The sequence below is a fragment of the Typopeltis vanoorti genome, chromosome 7 (assembly GCF_054136105.1).
Source record: "Typopeltis vanoorti isolate ZY-2024b chromosome 7, IOZ_Tvanoo_1.0, whole genome shotgun sequence".
Classification (NCBI taxonomy): domain Eukaryota; kingdom Metazoa; phylum Arthropoda; class Arachnida; order Uropygi; family Thelyphonidae; genus Typopeltis; species Typopeltis vanoorti.
Genome location: NC_143555.1, coordinates 139,932,418 through 139,955,161, shown reverse-complemented (window position 1 = coordinate 139,955,161; position 22,744 = coordinate 139,932,418). Strand labels below are relative to the sequence as shown.

General features: G+C 34.4%; 1 protein-coding gene across 2 annotated transcripts in view; it reads left to right on the top strand.

Moving 5' to 3' along the window:
* Positions 1 to 7,836: 7,836 nt before the first annotated feature.
* The window catches only part of LOC150105127 (xibalbin-1-like), a 60,411-nt gene continuing 45,503 nt past the window's right edge, over positions 7,837 to 22,744 (top strand). For both annotated transcript variants that reach the window (XM_090396165.1, XM_090396164.1), the window contains exon 1: positions 7,837 to 7,959. The gene's annotated coding sequence lies outside the window, so the exon portion shown is untranslated. The remainder of the gene's footprint in view (positions 7,960 to 22,744) is intronic.

The window sequence follows — 22,744 nt, the reverse complement described above, 5'->3', positions numbered from 1 at the left end:
GTACATTTGCGTCATTTAATAATCTAGTTTTATAAACAAATGTTTTAAAATTTCTTTCTGTTCTTGTTATTTGTAGCCATTTAGGTGATAATCTTAATTTTATTTTAACGAGGAAATGGTAACTACTTATTTCATATCCTCTTTTTTTTTTTTTTTTTTTTTGTCTCACGTGAACCTTGCGAATGAAATTCGTCTCCTACTTAAAAACAATTTATTCCTATAGCGGAGTTCGAAGTCGCGACCTGTTGGTTGGAGAACGGATACGCTAACCACTCAACCAACGAGGCCGGTATTTACTATTATACCAGTCCCCCCCCCTTATCCGCGGGTTCGCTATCCGCGGTTTCAGTTATCCCCGGTCTCTACAAAACATTCGGCTTTGAAATAATGTTGGATCGATGTAAAATTACGTAGGCAAAGGCCTACGTAATTTTACATCGCCGAAATGAAAGCCGTATAGATCTTTCTTTTAGTAATAGACAATTCCGCGCAACACCAGGGCAACTCGTTGCAAAGGTGGAGAAAGCTACATGCGTCTTGCAGATGTTCCGAAATCAAGAATACTAAAGTATAGGGTTCGGTACTATCCGGGAGATTGGGACGTATCCCCCGCGGATAAGGGGGGGGGGAGTACTGTATTTACATTCCTCATGTAAATCGTAAAACATTTATATAGATGGTGGGAAATTCGTTTTATTTTATTATTTATTTTTAATGTCAGAAGAAATTCTACTTCTGCTTAATGGAGGCCTGAAGTGTTGCGAAAAAATCTATGTGTGTGTTCTCATTCCATCTTGTAAGTCACTGAGGCCTGACAATTTGTACACTAACTGCACAACAGCTAATTCAACATCGACTATGGCACTGCTACGTGATAGCCATCACATGCTACAGCGTCACGCGGATGACGTTGTCTCGGTGATTGTTGTTGTGCAAAATGTGACCTCAATGACCTCCCAGAAGGTATGATCGTTGAGTGCGAGCTGGGAGGAGCTGCCCTAACCAAAACGGTAGAAATCGCAGGTGTGTCACAAGCCACAATATCGAAGATTATGACAAGGTATGGAAACGGACAAGGCGTTGTCTCCAATCGGTTCAATCACATTTTCTGCGCAACATCACTGGCACAGCTGGGACATATTTTGCAGGAAGATTAGTCCCAAATTCCCATTTCTTGCTTACATGACTTCTATCAATCTATTCCACGTCGAATGCAGCTCAGGTTTGCCTACAGCTTATTAATAAAAAAATTCTCTGAAAAAAATTATAGGTGTTTTTATTACAAGAAACGGAAAAAACCTGGAGAAGATAAGCTAGGCTTAGAATTTATTATTATTATTATTATTATTATTATTATTATTATTATTATTATTATTATTATTATTATGTGACACCTCCAGGGAGTCCAAACACTCATCGAGGGAGAACACCTACTCCATCACGAAATTCACCAACTACAATGAACCGCACCTACAAACATTTACGCCATCTACTGCCCACTACCACAACTAGTATTTCCACAGACAATCACATGCAGGAATAAGATTCAAAGAAAGACTCCTATTATTTTTAAACAAAATCTGTTCAACTGGTAACCCACCCCCAATTGAATGGGGGGAAAAAAGCAATTGTGATTCCTATCTTTAAGAAAGGTAATAGAGATGACCCAAAAAACTATAGGGGAATCGGTATACTAAATTCATGTTACAAAATATATAGCAGAATCTTAAATAGAAAACTAATGAAATATCCCGAAAACTTTATTTTAGAAGTACAAAATGGATTTAGAAAAGGACGATCATGTATAGACCCGGTCTTTTGCCTAAAATTAATAATAGAGAAAAGAAGAGAATACAATTTAGAAACACATATTGCATTTATTGACTTTGAAAAAGCATTTGACAAAGTTAAAAGAAATACATTATTTAACATATTAAAAGAAAGACAAATACTAAATAATATCCTAAAAGCTATCACAAGTATATATGAAAATAATCAAATAGAAATAAGATTAAATTACGAGCTATCATATACGAGAGAGATAAACCAAGGGGCCCAACAGGGATGTCCCCTCTCAGCAACACTTGTTAACATTCATCTAAATGCAATAATAATAAAATGGAATGAAAATTTCTATCAAGGTAATAAACTTTCTCCTACTGTGAACTTAAACTTTCCTTTTTGTTGATGACAAATAATTACAAATTTTGAAAATAACTTACAGAAAGATATTTTAAATTTAAATGAGATAGCCAAAGATTATGGAATGATAATATCAACAAAAAAAAATCAAAAACTATGACGTTTAAAGGACAAGCTCCATTAAAAACTAAAATAGTAATAGATAGCAAGATCTTAGAACAGATGAATTCATTTAACTACCTAGGATGTACGATCACATATGAAAATGAAAAGTGGTACGCATACGTTTGAAATTGTTTGTGTACAAAGTCCAAATATGTCCAGGAGATAAAGCCAAATGATCGTTCAAGGCTAACCTCATTTTGAACCTCATCGATGAGGATGATATTTTTTTTTTCAGCGTATTTGTTTCTCAGAGGAGGCAACATTTCACGTGAGTGGAGTAGTCAGCGGACACATTGTAAGGATCTGGGGATCTGAAAACCCACATGCCATAAGAGAACACATTTGGGCTAGTCCATCAATGTGTGATGTGCACTAATGCGTGATCGAGTGATTGGCCCTTTCTTCTTTCTTGAAAAAGAAAGTAATGGAAATGTGTAATTAGACATGCTCAATAATTATGCCATTCCCCAGCTACAGGAGAATGTAGCTGGTACCTTGCGACAACGCATCAGAAATACAGTTGAAGGAGTCACACAACAACAATGTTGGAGAATGTGTGGCGTGTTACTCCAACAATGTTGGAGAATGTGTGGCGTGTTATTGATTACCCGCTTGGATATTTTACATGTTACTGGTGGTGCACATGTTGAAGTTGTTCATTGACTTTTTTTTTGTATATGTTAAACATTGAAGTCTAACTTTGTGTTCCATTTCAAGCATCGACTGAAGAGTTATAATATATTATAATCAGGGTAAACATTTGTGGACTCCCTATACTATAGGTTTACTAATAACGTTATGTCTAAGAGGCAGAGAATTTCTACATTCTCGGAATGAGACATTATATCGTTAACTGTAGGCCTGAAAGTTTGAAAAAGTAATATATTTGGTCTCTAGAGGGCTTCAGGACTATTTAATTCTCAGGCCTTTCATATAATAAATGTGCGATTCATTTATTATTGTTATGGAATGGAATTAACCTAAGAAAATGGGTTCCAAAGTATTTCTTATTGAGAAGAATGTTTCACCATATGAGAGAAGGAGAAAAAATGTCTTATTAATTGTGTTATCATTAGCTAATCATATTTTCACTAAGATTCAGGATATAAGAACATTCGTGAGATTCGGATTAGGGAGTAATTATCATTTAGTTTTGTTTATCAAATTAAGAATTACGTTGAGAAGAAAAATATGCACAAAATTGAAAAATATTAGAACTATTGACTGAAATATACGAATATCATTTGGGAAAAAGAAGGTTTTGAAAAACTAAGACCAAATATTAGATACTGAGGAACAAAATTTGAAGAAAACATTTATTGATTCGACCAAGGACGCACAGTGAAGTTGTGTGCAAAGACAAGAAAAAAAATATTAAGATCGTCATGGACAGAGGAAGTTAAAGAAGTCCTTGAAAAAAAAAATAATAAAAAACATTTAGAAATATATAAATTTCCTTTGAATATTGTATTCCGGTAAAATATTTAAAGCTGTATTAATGATATTTTTCAAACCAAAAGGAAGGAAAAGCATATTAGAAATGTAGAGGAGCAACCTAGAAAAGACATTCGATCCAATCTTTGAGAAGATGCCAAGAAACATTTCTTGAAGGCAAACTTGGCAAGCAACAAACATGTGTCAAAACAATAAGGATGCTAAAAACCAGAAGTTTAGATGAAAATAAATAGTTGCAAAAATATCAGCACATAAGAGGGATGTCGATTTGTTTTCTTGATCTTGAAAAGGCATACTCATACTAAAGTAAGCGATAAATGTTAAAAAAAAGTCGTATAAGCGGAACCATATACGTAGTGATATATATTGTACGTATGACACTAGATATAAGCAGGTTTATATGCATATAAACTGACTTGAGGATCTGTTTATTATTTTTTTTTATTATATTCCTTTTATTTTTCCTTTTTTCTTCAATGGTTGTCAGATGCTGTTGTTTAGAGTAATTGTAATACCCCGCTTTACGACGATCCACTTATATGACAATTTTCAGTACGACCAATGCCATTTACAATGCCGTTTACGACGTCGTTGCATCGCTCTATGTTTGGTGTTTTAGTGTGAATTATAAACTGTTTCTGACTAATTTATTTTATTGTTGTTAATAATAGAGATAAAATTAAAAATAACGCTGCTGTTGTATCTAGTGAAAACAAGAAGAGGTGGTGAAAATTGTTTGATTAAATTAGTAGGTGTGGGTTCTCTTATGCCAAGCTGACTTTATCAAAACGGGTGTTTGATGCTAAGATTGCAGAAACTCTACGTGAATTGACGCAATTAGGGAGTACATCAGAAGATAAAAGGAAAGAAATAATCATAGTCCTAACAACAAATATCACAGATCATTGAAGATATCGAACGAAGCACACTGTCTTTAAGGATCTAATACCTCTTAAGGATACATCGTTTCACTAAAAAATATTTATGATGATGTCTTGGGGATAATAAAATTTGGAAAAATATACTCATGATGAAAAGTAGATAAATTAATTAGTTCTTACATTTAATTAAAGCAGGTATCTGTGTTCCACCGGAAAAAAACTTCCATGATGGTAGGTCAGCAGAAAAAAGACTACTATAGGTTCGATTCCGGTCAGATGATTTTTTTTTTTTTTGGCATTCTATTTTGAGTGACTTGAACTTTAACACACGTAGATGGAATTTTTACTTCGAAAAGAAATTCTAATTTGCGAAATTTGAAATAAAAATGATAAACATGAGAACATCCAAATAAATAATGGTTAGCATTAGGAACATTATCTTTCCATCTAGCAAGCTGTATACGCTGAAACTGTATCGATGCTGACAGGTGGAGCTGACACTTGATGAATAATTAAATAAAATATAGTTAGGCTTATAACAGTACCGCTATTTCATTACCACAGAGGAAAGAGAATTAATATTATTTATGTTTTATTGTATCAGGTCATATTTTATTATATTTTTGTTTACTTATAATATTAATACACTATATGCAGTATATTATGTATGTTATATACATTACATAACAACCAATTGCAACTAAACAAAAAAATACATATCAGTGCGAACGGTATGTATAACATAGTTCACTCAATTGTTGTTTTATTTAAACATTTTGATTTTGATCTAAAATAGTATTTACTATTATAAAATTAGATAACTTTGGAAGAAAAATACTTTTTTAAATAATTATATATTAAAAATTCAAAAAATGTAATTTATATACCATTTTAAAGAAATGATAATAACACATAATTAATGCAAGTATCACTACTCACCTAAATGGCTCTGGTGGGGGAATTCATTTAATCCAATACCCTTGGAGGGTAATGGATGGCAATGCTGTAGCCAATGAAGTTCTAACTGAGGCTCGGCTATTGCTGTTACCCTCCTGCCATGATCAGAGCTTTAATAGCTCAATAACACCTTATCCCTACACTGTCCTCTACAGATAACGGGGAAGATGAAAAGCATTCTTGCTTCGCCCCTTTAAGCCAGTCCTTATAAGGACTATAAGGATTGACCTAAATTGCAATTAATGTCAGAGTTGTTTTGATGTATTATTTTCACTTAGAATATTAGAATAAAATAAATATAAATAAGTAGAATAAAAAAGTGTCGGTTGTCATCATCATCATTATTTTCTTCAAAACATGGCGGCTATTCATTTTTCTGGCATTTATTAACAAGGTTATCCGTGTCCTTCCCACTTCAACATTGGCTGGATTTAAATTCAGGAACTCTTATGTATAAATTATTCTTGAAGTTGCGTTTTTTTTTTCTTCCTTAAATTAGTGAGAATATTTTACATGAAACTTGAATTCGAATAATATCAGGAAATATACTGAATTTAACATTAAATAAAAAATAAAGTTAAAATTAACAATTTTCTCATGTAGTTTCTGAGTTTTCAATAATTTATAAACAAAGGCCAGTTTGCTATCTCACTTCCTTCATACCTTAAGGACATTTAGGGACAACCCGTCAGTTACATACTGAGGAGGGATTTCAAGTGTGGCATCCTGAGATTCACATATCGCCTGCAACCAACAGTCTGCTACTTGTGATAAGGCAAATCAGTTAGCGAGTTTCCTCCCTCCATTCCTTCTATCAATAATTCAGCAAACGCATCTGTCCGTTTGAAATGCGCAACAGTTTACGCGCCACTGATGCGATCACTGCATACCTATACCTGGACGGCGACACTAAAGTTTAGGTAATATGTCACAGAGTTTGGGTAAGAGTTGCTTAAGTAATATAAATTACTTAAAAAAAGACGGACAACAAGAAAACCCTTCGATCACTAAGCTAAGAAAGTATAAAAATTATATATCTCCCAGCTGCAGTTTTGATTGGCTGTCTTTAGCACGCGCTGAACTTATGACGCAAAAGAATGTCACTTATACGTGTAGGTGTTTATTTGCTTCGAAGGAATAATTAAATGATTAAAATTCTTAATAAGCAATACATATGAATATAATGAATAAATAAGCATATATTTACATTTAAATACTTAATAATGAAGTAAGTGTATACTTGAAATGCTAAATAAGGAAATAATCGTGAATATATATATACAAACTCTGGAAAGTTGTACAGCCCAATCACAATATGTTCGTCTGCTTATTAGTGACGTAAAAAGAATGCCAAACGAATTTGATTTTTTTTAGCTCTTCCATTATCTTTCTCTTTTTTCTTTTTTTTTTACTTTCACGGAAATATTAATATATTTTAAGGGAAAGTAAATTAAATATTAGAAATTTTGTTATGTATTATTTGATATGACAATAATCCTTTAAACACTTATTATAGTTGTTCTTCATTTATTATTTAATACAATGTCAAGGGAGGGTACAATGTTGAGAGGGGTTGAATCGACAGTGAGATGCGGTGATTAATACCTTTGGAGGGTAATGGATGGCAATGCTGTAGCCAATGAAGTTTTAATTGAGGTTCGGCTATTGCTGTTACCCTCTTGCCATGATCAGAGCTTTAATGGCTCAATAACACCTTATCCCTACACTGTTCTCTACAGATGTTCTCTGCAGATAACGGGTAAGATGAAAAGCATTCTTGCTTCGCCCCTTTAAGCCAGTCCTTCTATAAGGTAGCCATGTTGGTTTTCTCCCCAACAGTTGTATTTATAAGGAAGTTGGCTAATGTAGTTACAAAATCATTACCGATTTCACTCATCTTGCAGTATAATTTCTATGAACACGTTAAGTATTTCTGTCAACTACCAAAGTATGCGTGAAAATGACGTAAACACTGTATGAATGAGGGAGTGCGACAGACAGAAGCAATTACCGACTAAGTCGTGTAACCCATTCAGTTTCTTCCCTTCAGACATATAGAGAGATACCCACTCCTGCGTCGATACGTTAAAAGTCGTCAGATTGTTACATGTTCTTCGAATTCATCCGAAGCACGTGTTCTTCCAAAGGGAGAAAGGATGCCATCATCGATTTTTGTCATTGCGCATGTGCGACTCGTCTACTTGGGGGCAACAACATGGTTATAAGAGAGCTGATGCTAATCAACTCCTGAGAGCAAGCTTGTGACAAACTTTCTGTGAATAGCGTTCTTTAAGTGTGTCGGTACGGCATCTTCCCCTGAAAAACAGTCTTCGAGATTTCTCCATAGAAGACTTTGAAGGTAAGAACACGTTTGTTTCTCCCAAAATGTAAATATGAATATTTTAACCAATAATAGTTGTAACGGTTGTGATCGAAATATTGTATTGCTCCTACTTATATCAAAAGTATAATAGTTTCTTAATGGTGTTTATAAAATTAATCTTTATTTAGCAAATAAAATACATTTTAAGTTTCTTCTAAAATATTATATAATTTTTAATAATACCTTATTATTTCTTAAATTTAATAAAATATTACTCAAGTATTTAATTGTTAAAATACACGTATAGTGATAACTCTCTACCAATGTCACGTGTTCATTGTATTCAATCAAAATTTGTTTGCGTTTTATATCCAGTCTTTATAGAAGTGCTTTTCATAATATTCTCTTCAGCTGGTGAAGGCAACATTATGGACACCGTAGTGGAAAATTAAGGGATGCGTGAGCTACGACCAGTTTTGACAATCTTCGTTTCACAAATTTTAAATCTTACATATACTTCAAAGTTCATTATCTCTAGTTAATCTGTAATTTTTTAGTAAAATCGTTTTGTAATATTCTGACAAATTAGAATATTTCAGTAGCCTTTTAAGAGTTAAGATAATCATACATAGCTAAATAATAATTATTTATTATTATTAAGCATGTGATCAAGTATTATAATTTAGTTTTATGGAATTTTATGGAATAATTTAATTTTATGGAAAATATGGAATTACCACCGAAGCAGCCAATGCTATGGGAGCCATGTGTGTTCTTATGGTCGGTTTGTCTGCCGTTTTGCGAGAATGCAAAACTCGAATTTTCGGGAGAAAAATTCTGTCGCCTCCCTACGAGAATGGCTAACTCACCTTCTGCTAGAAAAACTTCTTATAAAGATTCCTGACATCCTAGATTTGGATTCGCAACTAACGGTTTCCAACTAACTGGGCTACGGCATTTGTCACACTAAAGAAACCGTCTTGGTAAAGTGAGTTTCCCAATAAATATCAAATTAAAATACCTCGAAATAATTTCATAGACATAATAAATACTAAGTTTCATTAAATCCAGTAATCCACTGAGGGCTTTTAATGACGTTTCGAATACTTTCAATAAATATTCATTCATAGAAGTCAAAAATCTTTTTTGTGTGTATTCTAAATCCCAAATTTTAATTAAATTCTATTCAATCAAGCGGAGTTATTGTAATATGTAATTTGAAAAATTGCTCAGTTTAATTTGGGATGTCTGGAGAAATGTTTATCAGGATTATAGACAGGAAATTTTAATTAAAACTTTCTAGGTATATTCCTAGAATAACTTACGTATTGACGAACAAAACAAATGTAATTATTTCTTAGTTTGAGAAATATATCTAAAAAGTTAGCCTCATAACGACATTTATTTATTTTTATATTACTCCCGCACACGAAAAACAGAGCCCAGAAGAGAGATTTGGTCTTGACTTTTTTTACAAGAAAACAAACAAAACTTCGTTTTGGATGCATTGAAGTTGACTAGGTTGTTTCACCCCAATCAAGGATACTGTGCAGATCAATGTTCAGGGCACTTGTTATAGATGATCTTAAAGCTTCCGATGTTTGAGTACGATCCTAAAACTAAATTTGATTAAAATCCACCCATGTCGAAAGAGGGGTTATTTTCATCATGTGAAACTTTCAAGCTTGCCCCTAGAATTCATTGAAACAATAATTAAAATTCATCGTATAATTTTAATAACAATTCCAATTATAATTTATTAAAATTTCCAACCAAAAGTGGGATAATATGCACATTGAGAGACTAAATTAATGTAATAGATACATACGATTCTTCTAGAAAAGGTTTTATTTATATTATTTATTCACATGAATAACACCGGTGAGTCAAATTAATTTTTGATGCAAATGAGAACGCATATTCTCTTAAATAATAAGAAGTTGAATGTATCACTGGTTAGTTATGTCAAAAATGTTCACAATAAATTGCAAAACAAAAGAATTTCGATGAAGTTACTGAAATACAATTAAAAAAAAGAGTAAGGTAGTCCTGTAATTGACACGCAAGTCGGGTATTACTCAAATACTTCTTTATAATATGTAATATGCGACGCTAGAATGCTGATTATCATTGGCATAAAAAAATCAGGTCACTACTAGCGAAAAAATTTTTTCTTAGTTCTTGTACAAACGTTCATCACATATTTGTCCTCTTTCATGTATACTTACTCAACAATTTACAGCTCAACTTTTGGAAGTAAATCTACATCAAATATTAATATATTATTTGATGACTGGCCTCTAAAATTTTTTATAGACAAATCATTTAAAATTCTTGATGGTGTTTTAAAGAGAATCCAAAAATAAAATACAAAATCCTTAATTTTTATATTTTTTTCTATTAAGCATTAATAAAATTATTTATAAATATATATTATATGTAAATTCTTAAAATATTTTAAAAAATTATGAAATGATTATTAAATCAAATTATATTGAAAAATAATGTATAGTGTGCTTATCTTTTTAACTTATATTGCAATATCGGTTAATGGTTGTTTAATGCTGTGTTGCCCCATTGTTTTTGAGAGCTTCTTTTTAAGTTATTATATACAGTACTTCTTATTTTTCAAATGTCTTTTATGTTTCTATCATCAAACCAGAGCTAAGTCAAAAACTGAGTTACAACTGCTGTAATGTGATTTGTTTTTTTTTAAATTGGCCAAAAAAAAAAAAAAAGCAATCTGGGATGTCAACATTGTATTTAATCATTATACAGTGTTTACATTATATAGAATTATACAGTGTTTAATCAACAATGGTTGATTAAACACTGTATAATTCAAAAACATTTATAGCAAGCTTATGCCACGTATGATAAGCAAGAAATAGTATTACTAATATAGAATTTGTGTAGATTATGTCTTCATGTATTTCTTAAATAGACAACTTAAAAGAATATGAACAAGGACTACAAAAAAAGAGACTCATACTACCACTGAGGCCTGATCTTTGATGTACAAGTTTCCGTCTCTTTTATGTTGTCTTGTGTAACATAAAGGAATCAATTTTCTCAGGTTTTTGTTTACTACAGGGAGCTCAATGACAAAGAAGAGTTTTCCATCCTTTTACTTACGCTTCAAATAATTCTTAACTAGTCTTTCCTGTCAGTTATTCTTCTATAACGAAGATTGAACTGTATGTAGTTTTAAAAATGAAGAACAAAAACAGTATCTGAAAATACAGTGTTGTCAAAAATTATCCCACCCGGGAATTGTACTGGTGGTGCATTTCTCAGGTTCCCTTAGAACGTCACCGGTAAAGGGTTCACTTTATATCACTGTATAAACACCGGAATTTTATTTGATCATTGACTGCTGTCATTTCTATGTTTTTTTTTTCCCCAGATGGATTGAAATTAAGTAGAAAATTACACTTTAAGTATGCTCCAAGTTAGAATACGGACCTCAATCATTAGTATTCTAACACTAAGGCTGAGGATTTTTATGTTATTACAATAATTTGCAACAATTGTCAGAATAAAAAAAAAGCGCAATGTGGAACAGTCGGTTTTAAACATATATTAACGGAGATTCAAATGGATCATGTGACGAGGATATTTAGTTTTTTTATCTTGTTTATTATTGGGAAGCTTTGTCAGATAAAAACTGGATTAACAGAATGCTGTGGTATATTCCAACTATTCTCTATTGTAGATGTAATATCATTTGATTCTACACTGCAGAGTAATTAGGAACAATTGACACCTCACTTAGGACGTGTTCCCAATGCAGCATGTTGTATGGAAGCTTTTAATTGTTGACAGTGATTTGGATAACCGATGCCTGTGAAGCAACACGCCACTGTCAGATATAATGGCATTTCTTGATAGCGAATCTCGGGACAACCATTAAAGCATGGCAATGAGAATCTTCATAGCAATTTGCTTTAGGTTTCTCGGCTACGTACATGTCTTTTTCATGAGATGGCAAGGTGAATATTCCAAGTCAGGCCTGATGAATGATATTGTTATAGTGTTTATCTTTATTCTCGTTGTTGGTACTTGAGTTCAGAATCACAATTTCACTTGTCTTGTTGAAGAACCGTAATCTATCCCCTTTTTCAGCTTTAAAAATACTTATTTATAACACTTTAGTAATGTTCAATGTGAACAGTTTCTCAAGATGTGGAATATATGTTGGATTGTGTGGTAAATAGACACCGTTGCATCGTATCTCCCATTGTGGTTATGATATTACTTCAAAAAGTATATGGAGGCGTAAGACATCCCCTTTTAGTAAAAACGAGGCCTTTATACTATTGGAAACATAATTCTATTTAGTGACTAACTCTATTTCATATTGCATGAGTACCATCTTGGCCTGAGCAGCAGCTTGGTAACATCCATCAATTGATGACTACAGAAAGACCACTAAAAGTTCATGTCTGGTCGCCGATTAGAGGAAACGTTTTGTAGACCTTTTTTTTTCTATGATTCCAGACAGTTTTTCTCTCTGAATAAACACGGTTTTTATTCTGCAATTCAGTAAAATCGACCATAGAACACGCAGCCGTTCATACAAATACTAGTTAGTATTCGGTCCATTATTTCTTATGTAGCACTGTGTTGGAATGTATCCAACCTTAACGACGGAGAGAGGGAGATGTGTAGACAGCAAAGGAAAAATAAATTAAGTTAAAAGTCAAACCATTTATAAAGGTTTTTCAAATCGAGGTAAGTTTTTCCGGTCTTTTTTTTTTTTTTCATTTTTTCTGAAATTCTTTCTTTTACTAACTTTAATTCCCACTATAGGTTATTGCTCCAGCCGTCCTTATATAATGAGATTTTGAAGAAGGAAGTGGAAAATTAAAGCATTGCTAATACCTAGCAATGAATCCTTAAGTACTTGGAAACATTATTAAATGCTGACGTAAGATGTACTCTATTGGTAGTTAGAAAACAACGCATTTTACTCTGAAATTATGACGTGCAATTCTTACAAAATGACTTGCTCAGATGTGTGTGTATAGTCGTAACACTGCATCTGCTAATGGACAAATTTTCCTGGTTACTTAGACACACTTTCAACATTTCGTGAGTTCTCCATTCTTTAAATGAAAGAAAAAAAAACTGTTTTACGAAAGGAAGATCTACACACATCAAAAGATGTTTTTTACTATCAACATGGCAAAAACTGAAGTGAAAGTGTTGAGTTCAGAATAGCTTTTTTTTCCCCTTCATTTTTACAAATGAAGAGTTATAGAAAAAAATGCAACTGAAGCATTTCTTTTGATACTATAGAACCATGCAATCGGTATTTCCTGTACAAAGGAGAAATCGCTGTCATGTAAAGAAAGTGTGTATGGATAGAATGAGTCAATATTTTGAAGGCACCTCAACATCGGATAAGTCTTTAATCCTTACAAAAAATAACCTGGATGTTGCAAAAAATCATTCCACAACCTTTCCGGAGTTTCAAATTTTGGTTCACTTTTAAAGGGAAAAAAAGACATAAAGGCACTGAAAATGATCCCATAAAGTAAAGCTGTAAAGACGCAAAATAGTGTATCACAACAACACTGAATTTATTAGACACCATGCATTTTTGGATCCGATTTTAAGATAAGGAAGGACCAATTTTAACCCTGAAAATATTCGGAGATAAAATACGACCAAACTAACTTTTATATTATATTATATTTTATATTTATAATTTTGATGGAAAGTTTCATTGTCCAATACGAACAGGTTTGATTCGGAAACAAAAAAAGTATACAAGGAAATTCAGTTATGCAATTGCTATGTTCAATAACTACTTAAATTATATAAAACTCTGATCGTGGCAGGAGGGTAACAGCAATAGCCGAGCCTCAGTTAGGACTTCATTGGATACAGCATTGTCATCCATTACCCTCCAAGGGTATATTAATCACCGCATCTCACGGTCGATTCCTCCCGCTATTTAAATAAGTAAATAAGTCCTTATAAGGACTAATTTAAATAGGCTTAAAGGGGCGAAGCAAGCATGCTTTTCATCTTCCCCGTTATTTGTAGAGGACAGCGTAAGGATAAGGTGTTATTGAGCTATATATAATTATAAATATAAAGCTCTGATTATGGTAGGAGGGTAACAGCAATAGCCGAGCCTCAGTTAGGACTTCATTGGATACAGCATTGCCATCCATTACCCTCCAAGGGCATGGTCTTCTCTCCGAGGTTGTAGTTCTTATAGTCCTTATAAGGACTGGCTTAAAGGGGCGAAGCAAGAATGCTTTTCATCTTCCCCGTTATCTGCAGAGGACAGTGTATGGATAAGGTGTTATTAGCTATTATTAAAGCTCTGATCATGGCAGAAGGATAACAGCAATAGCCGAGCCTCAGTTAGAACTTCATTGGCTACAGCATTGCCATCCATTACCCTCCACGGATATTGGATTGAATGAATCAATCACCGCATCTCACGGTAGATTGATCCCCGATTCCTCCGAGGTTGTAGTTCTTAAAGTTCTTAAAAGAACTGGGCGATGGACTGAGTCCTTGACTCTTTATCCCGTCATCTGAATGAAGAAAATCTGTGTGGATGGGGTGTTATCGAGCTAAAAAGCTCTAGTCATGGCTGGGTAACGGCAATAGCCGAGCCTCAGTTAAAACTTCATGGGCTACAGCATTGCCATTTGTTACCTTGGAAGTCCTAAAAAGGACTAAGCTCCGAGGTTATAGCTCTCATACAGGTTTATTAATATTTTTCAATAAAATTTTAATAAAGCTTTAATTTAACTTAATTTTTATAAAATATAATTATTTCTATATTATTATATAAATAATATTCATTGAATTACAAAAATAAACATAACAAATAATTAAACTTCAATTGTACTAATTACTTAAAATGGATATTCATTAGACGAGTTGAAAAAAATTAAAGAAATGAGCTGAAGAAAACAGAAAGCTCATAATTGAGCATCTCATCACTGGTAAGTGCCAGTACCAGTAAGTAAGGGCCTTGACGATCCATGACTAGCAAACTATCCTTAGCTGGCCTAACTTAATGCATAAGGATACGATGCCTAGTTTTATGTAATCAATAGGTATGTATTGTCTGCAAAGTGCGTCAATTTGCATATCCGGTTTGCTTTTTCGCTGGATACAAACCCGAGTTTTAGGGAGAAAACATTCAGTCGGTATAAACGAAGCCCTTTGTTCGATTGCCGTCTATGTCGCGAGGAACATTTATCTGGTCTGTTTCGACTAAAGGTGAGTTAGTTAGTCTCATATGGAGGTGTGTGTGTGGGGGGGGGGGGGAAGGTTCACCCTGAAACTCGAATTTTTCGTCCCTCAGAACAGGCAAACCGGCCTTGTGAACGCATACGGATTACAGTGAGGAATACTTAAGACCCAGCCACAGGCATGATTCGTCAGCTATACCGTTCCCGAACCCGGATAAAAATGGGAAATTATTGAGATGGTGCCGTATCCCCGTAAAAGGGGGATCACTGCTTTGTATCATCATAAGCTAAATAAATAAATACCTTCATTTGAAAACCCTTATATGGATTCTTCGTAACCTAGATCGGATTCAAATCCAGGTGTTTCCAAGCGAAGGGCATCGTCGATATCAACTGAGCTATGGAAGCTACAGACTATCCAACACAAATAAGCAGCTACGAATAAGGTCGGCAAAGCAAAAATCTCTTCGAACATCAACGAAACATCAATTCTAACTACAAAAAAAAAAAAAAGCGCACTTAGATATTGTTGAATCCTGGCTTTAGTTACTATATGCAAATAAAAGAACAGGGGTGTAGTAACAAGAACAGCACGAAGCTATGTACCTATCGTGATTGGTTACAATAATAAGAGGTGATGACCTGTGGCGGGTTTCTTGGCATTGTAGGCGCCTTGATATAGTAAGAACTAAATGGCGCAGCCTACCTGAACAGAACTGAACAAATACACTCACTCATAGGTTTACTCACCGTTGAGTTTATTGTGGACACTTCCAACAGGTACCTTGCCATACTCGTGTAATAATTCTAGAAATATTTACAGGAATATGACAGTAACTGAAACCTAATGTATCCCTTCGCATCAGTCAGTCAATCTATCCAAATCCAACTGGCACGACGTCAAATGTGGTGTTTGACTGGAACCCGCCCTTGGCAAATCTAATGGAAATGCAATAATTTTCATTATGGATACTCGGGATAGAAACCTGTGGTGTGGTTCCCGATCCTCGTGAACTAGATACCCTGCTGTATCAAAGCAGTTCTAAAGGTGGTCCAGCACATAGTCCGTGGGTCAGTTAAGGATTCTTTTGTAATTTTTTTGTATTTTTTAAAATTCCTTTTTTACCTAGTCCGGAATCCTTGCTCGAGAGACCGAAAAATTGAACTTTTAAGCCACTCCAGGCCTCCAGTAAGCTAGGCGGTGGTCTTATAAGAGACGATAAAATTCATCTCCCACCTAAAGACAATCACAAACATCGATGGCCTTGGGGGATTCGAATCCGTTATCTGTTGGTTGGATAGCGGATATGCTAAAACTCTGCCAACAAGACAGCACCCCCTAGAAACAGTGGCCAAATCCCCTTGTGTAATCTATAATTTCAACATTTCGTTGTCTTTAAATTTAAATGTTAATGTTTGCTCAACCATTCTGTTGAAAAATTCGGCGTTCCTGTGAATCATTACAACTGGAAGATGAAATTCAGATGAATTTCATCTTCTTCATATGCTTAAAAACAGGATATTTAGTGGTAAATATCCTTAATTATGATTATGATTCACTTTTACACGTAGATCCACACTTTACCCTGCATTCGAAAGTAAATCCCGTAGTGCCCTATATCTGTATATTGCGCATGTTCTCTGGCTGATTTGCCTGTTTTAAGAGACGTAAAACATGAGTTTCCGTAGGACAATCCTCTACCTCCATACGTAAACGGCTAACTTGTCCTTTGATTGCAAACACCTGATAAAGGTTCCCCATATCGCAGACTGAATTCGAACCTGAGGCTTTATAACCAAAAGACTCCTCTAAACCAACGGAGCTATGGAGACTCGAAATTCTAATAAATAACAATGCTATAAAGAAACACGGATTTACGAAATGTTAAAAAAAACACAGCAGATTATGTTTTTCTATGAGCTGTGCGTAGACCAAATGGAAACTTATTTGAATTTGGTTGTTTCTGATGTGTTTCATTCTTTCTTGTTTACTATAATGGAACGTCCATTACAACAATAAATATTCAAAGAACGGGGGAAAAAATCTTTCCATCTTATTCCTATCACCTTATTTTGTTTATAGCATAGAAGAGAGCAAAATCTCTCTTGTTATAGTTTACATCAAATTTAGTTTCAAGAAATTATGCATTTTATTTATTTCTGAGGAGGTAACAGCTACTCGGCGATCTAGAAAACGGAAATACACATTACGAGATGCAACAAATGACTCAGTCAGCTGGCACACACACACACACACACACACACACACACACACACACACACACACACACACACACACACACACACACACACACACACACACACACACACACACACACACACACACACACACACATCAGCAAATATCCGCACGCCGATATCAGCAATATATTTACGCAAGACATGTATCCACCCGAAACTTACTATCGCAGATTGCTTTGGTGTCTCCTGTCACCCACACGATGCCCATCTCCGACTTGCCCATCGAGCAGTTGATTTCCTGACAACTGATTTGGGTTACCCGCTCACATATTAAAGAAACAGAGTTTAAAAAAATGTTCTTTCACGCTTTACTAAAAGGAAACAAGACATTTCCCCTGATCACTTTGCATATCCTCTATTTTTGTATTTTAAGAGAAGAGAACTAACTAAAATACTAAGACACGTATTTCCTATGTAGTTGAATCTCTTTCTAATCGTATGATCTACTTTATTATTCATGACAAACAACAAAGTCTCTCGCAGAACATGAAGCATTTGGGACCGAATACATTTGGAAATTATACTTGGATGCAAAGTGTTGCATTCGATGAGCTTATCCCACTTTAAAGGCGCACTTCCAGAGTTGAATAATGTGTCCAAATGATAGGAAGCATTATCCAGTTCCACATGGGATAGCCGGAGTTTATTGCAGAATATTTACGTATTTCGACGAGATAAATAAGTTAGGGAATTTCCTATGGCAATTTCGATGTCTGTGTTAACAAATAGTGGGTATTTTTGATGTTATACTTTTCTTGATCATGGTATTTATCAACTTTTATTGCTACAGTTAATCATGCCATTGCTGTAAGTAACACCTCTTATTTTAATCAATCAGTAAAGTAAAAATAAATGCAATAAGGGAACAATCGACCGTGAGATGCGGTGATTGATTCATTCAATCCAATACCCTTGGAGGGTAATGGATGGCAATGCTGTAGCCAATGAAGTTCTAACTGAGGCTCTCGGCTATTGCTGTTACCCTCCTGCCATGATCAGAGCTTTAATAGCTCAATAACACCTTATCCCTACACTGTCCTCTACAGATAACGGGGAATATGAAAAGCATTCTTGCTTCGCCCCTTTAAGCCAGTCCTTATAAGGACTATAAGGACATAATATAACGGTGGGGAAACTGAATTTTGGATTGATTCATCCAATCCAATACCCTTGGAGGGTAATGGATGGCAATGCTGTAGCCAGTGAAGTTCTAACTGAGGCTCGGCTATTGCTTGTTATCCTCCTGCCATGATCAGAGCTTTAATTGCGCAATACCACCTTATCCCCACACTGTCCTCTACAGATAACGGGGAATATGAAAAGCATTCTTGCTTCGCCCCTTTAAGCCAGTCCTTATAAGGACTATAAGGACATAATATAACATAATATAATAAATAACATTATATAATAAATAACATAATATAATAAATAACATAATAATAATATATATAGTAAATAACATAATATAATAAATAACATAATATAATAAATAATAAATAACATAAGAATAATATATATAGTAAATAACATAATATAATAAATAATAAATAACATAATATAATATATAATAAATAATAAATAACATAATATAATATGTAATAAAAAGTATTTTCCATAATATAAAGCACATCTCACCAAGAGATGTATACAGCAATACATTATGAGTGAGGTCACTACCCAGACCGGTTTCAACCTTTTTTGAGGTCTCCTCAGTGAGTAGCTAGACCCTATATTATGAAGAAGGATTTTGGGTGAAGTTTCAATCGACCGTGAGATGCGGTGATTAATTCATTCAATCCAATACCCTTGGAAGGTAATGGATGGCAATGCTGTAGCCAATGAAGTTCTAACTGAAGCTCGGCTATTGCTGTTATCCACCTGCCATGATCAGAGCTTTAATAATAGCTCATAACACCTTATCCCTACACTGTCCTCTACAGATAACTGGGAAGATGAAAAGCATTCTTTCTTCGCTCCTTTAGCCAGTCCTTATAAGGACCTTAATTGATGGTGAGGAAAGCTTTTAAGATGGATGAATCAATCGACCGTGAAATGCGGTGATTGATTCATTTAATCCAATACCCTTGGAGGGTAATGGATGGCAATGCTGTAGCAGATGAAGTTCTAACTGAGGCTCGGCTATTGCTGTTACCCTCCTGCCATGATCAGAGCTTTAATAGCTCAATAACACCTTATCCCTACACTGTCCTCTACAGATAACGGGGAAGATGAAAAGCATTCTTGCTTCGCCTCTTTAAGCCAGTCCTGATAAGGACATAGTGTAATGGTGGTTTGGTAGAGTTGTTTTTTTAGACCCTTGGAGGATAATGGATGGCAATGCTGTAGCCAATGAAGTTTTAACTGAGGCTCGGCTATTGCTGTTACCCTCGTACTATGATCAGAGCTTTAATAGCTCAATGACACCTTATCCCTACACTGTCCTCTACAGATAACGGGGAAGATGAAGAGCATTCTTGCTTCGCTCCTTTAAGCCAGTCCTTGTACGGACTGTAAGGACATAGTGTAATACCGCAACGATTTGGTTCAGCAAGCTGCAGCATACGAGGCAACGGTCATATTCAAATATAGAAGACCAAAAGCTATATTAGCCTCCTCTGGCGATGCATAATCTCCATGCCCATTCAGGACGAGCAAACTTCTCATAAATTTTACCCTCACTGTAACCAAAACAGATAGAGGGGAATATGAAAATCATTTTGCTTCACCCCTAAAGAGATAAATGTGAATTGTCACATAATGTAGTGAAATTGGCAGAAAATCGACCGTGAGATGCGGTGATTAATACCCTTGGAGGGTAATGGATGGCAATGCTGTAGCAAATGAAGTTCTAACTGAGGCTCGGCTATTGCTGTTACCCTCCTGCCATGATCAGAGCTTTAATAGCTCATTAACATCTTATCCCTACACTGTCCTCTACAGATAACGGGGAAGATGAAAAGCATTCTTGCTTCGCCCCTTTAAGCCAGTCCTTATAAGGATAAGGACATAGCGTAATGAATTTTGTATTAATTATATAGAATAATAGAATGTGTGTACATCCGGGCAATTAGAATACGAACGAAATGCAATTCATACATTTGATACAAATGCTGATTTCGAAAAAGAGTACTGCATAAGTCAGATTAAAGGTATTTTATAAATTATAGAAGACACAGTTAACTTTCTATGTATGATTCGTAGTTCGTTTTATCTGTAAAAATAATTTAAACTATACTAACATTTTAAAGTATACTGAACAAGTTCGATGATAGAGCCTAAGGTGAGATGTTCTACATCATTAGCGAGATTAAAACTTTTGAAACTCGTTTATAACAACTTTAAAAATTTAAAAGAGATTCTGCAACTCGTTTCACGTATTGGAGAATCTCTCCTAAAGGAAAAGAAAAAAAAAAGTAGTTCGATTCAAATAAACTAAAGAACTGGCAATTTATTAGTACCGCACAGTTCCTCATTAGAGTAGAATACTTGAGGATATATCCGGCTAAGCGTAGGCTCGATTCTCTTAAAACATTTCTCGTGGGTTTATACTCAAACGAAGGTAATTAATAAGATTGTTTGAGATGATCAACAGAAAACCGGAAAATATATCTACGCTGGATCATAAAATAATGTTTGTTTATCGTTCAATTCGTCTGTCTGAGATTCATGATTACTGATATCCGTCAACTATTTATATTGTGTTTATTCATCTTCTACTAACCACCTTCATCGCCCGTTTATTGACCCTGCACTGTGCTAATAATGTAGTAATAATAATATGCAGTTGGTTGTTCTTCTTGCCATTTTAAATACAGATTTGTGTACGTTGCCCATCCTTATAAGGACTGACTTAAAGGGGCGAAGCCAGAATGCTTTTCATCTTCCCAGTTATCTGTAGAGGACAGTGTAAGGATAAGGTGTTATTGAGCTATTAAAGATCTGATCATGGCAGGAGGGCAACATCAATATCCAAGCCTTCCTTAGAACTTCTTTGGCTACAGCTTTACCCACCAAGGGCATTATTAATCATTAATCATCATCATCACCACATCTCACGGTCGTTTCCTCCTATCTCCAAGTCACGTTGCCCATTCTTAAAAGAACTGGGCGATGGACTGAGTCCTTGACTCTTTATCCCGTCATCTGAATGAAGTAAATCTGTGTGGATGGAGTGTTATTGAGCTAGAAAGCTATAGTCATGGCTGGGTAACGGCAATAGCCGAGCCTCAGTTAAAACTTCATTGGATACAGCATTGCCATTTGTTACCCTGGAAGTCCTAAAAAGGACTTTTCTTTCCATTGACAATTGACAATTGACATTTATGTCTTGTCAATTGTCAATGGAAAGAAAAGTCCTTTTATCATCATCACCACATCTCACGGTCGTTTCCTCCTATCTCCAAGTCACGTTGCCCATTCTTAAAAGAACTGGGCGATGGACTGAGTCCTTGACTCTTTATCCCGTCATCTGAATGAAGTAAATCTGTGTGGATGGAGTGTTATTGAGCTAGAAAGCTATAGTCATGGCTGGGTAACGGCAATAGCCGAGCCTCAGTTAAAACTTCATTGGATACAGCATTGCCATTTGTTACCCTGGAAGTCCTAAAAAGGACTTTTCTTTCCATTGATACCAAAGCTGTCAGCTATTCTATTAAAGGGATGCAAAATATATAATGCTGGATGCACTTCATAAGTTTATAAAATAAGTTTGATCTTTATTTAGTTATTTAGTTTTATGTATTATAAGTAAAATATCAGTTTCATTATTATTTTTAAGAAAATAAAAATGTCGTTTGTTAAAATCAAATAAATGCAAAAGAAGTGTGCATCATGACGTTATGTATGTTTCTAATTAAATTTTTTTAATTTTTGGAATTATCATTTACAATTTTGACATAAAAATTCGATTAATACTAATGTTTGTATGTTTTAATGTACTTCTGTCAAGATGAACTGAGAGACTTCCTGGAATCTATTTTTGTATTTCTTAGAAATACAAAGAGAGAAACTTCCTTTTCTATAATAATTATAGAATAATATATTATTGGAATAATTATTATTCCAATAATATTTAATTTTATTATTTCCAGTTCATCGAAAATAAATCTCTACTTATTTTTTTTCAATTATTTTTCTATTTATATTTCTATACGTGTATTGTTTCATCTTTGTCTCTTCCTATTTATCTTTCTGCCTCCGTTTCTTTTCAAAGCTCTGTAAGATTCAAGAAAAATATTTATACCCTTCGTCATTCTTTCTTTTCCCGAAACAGGGATTTGAAAGAAAGAATTCTTTCAAATCCCTGTTACGGTATCCTCTCCATTTGTTGGATA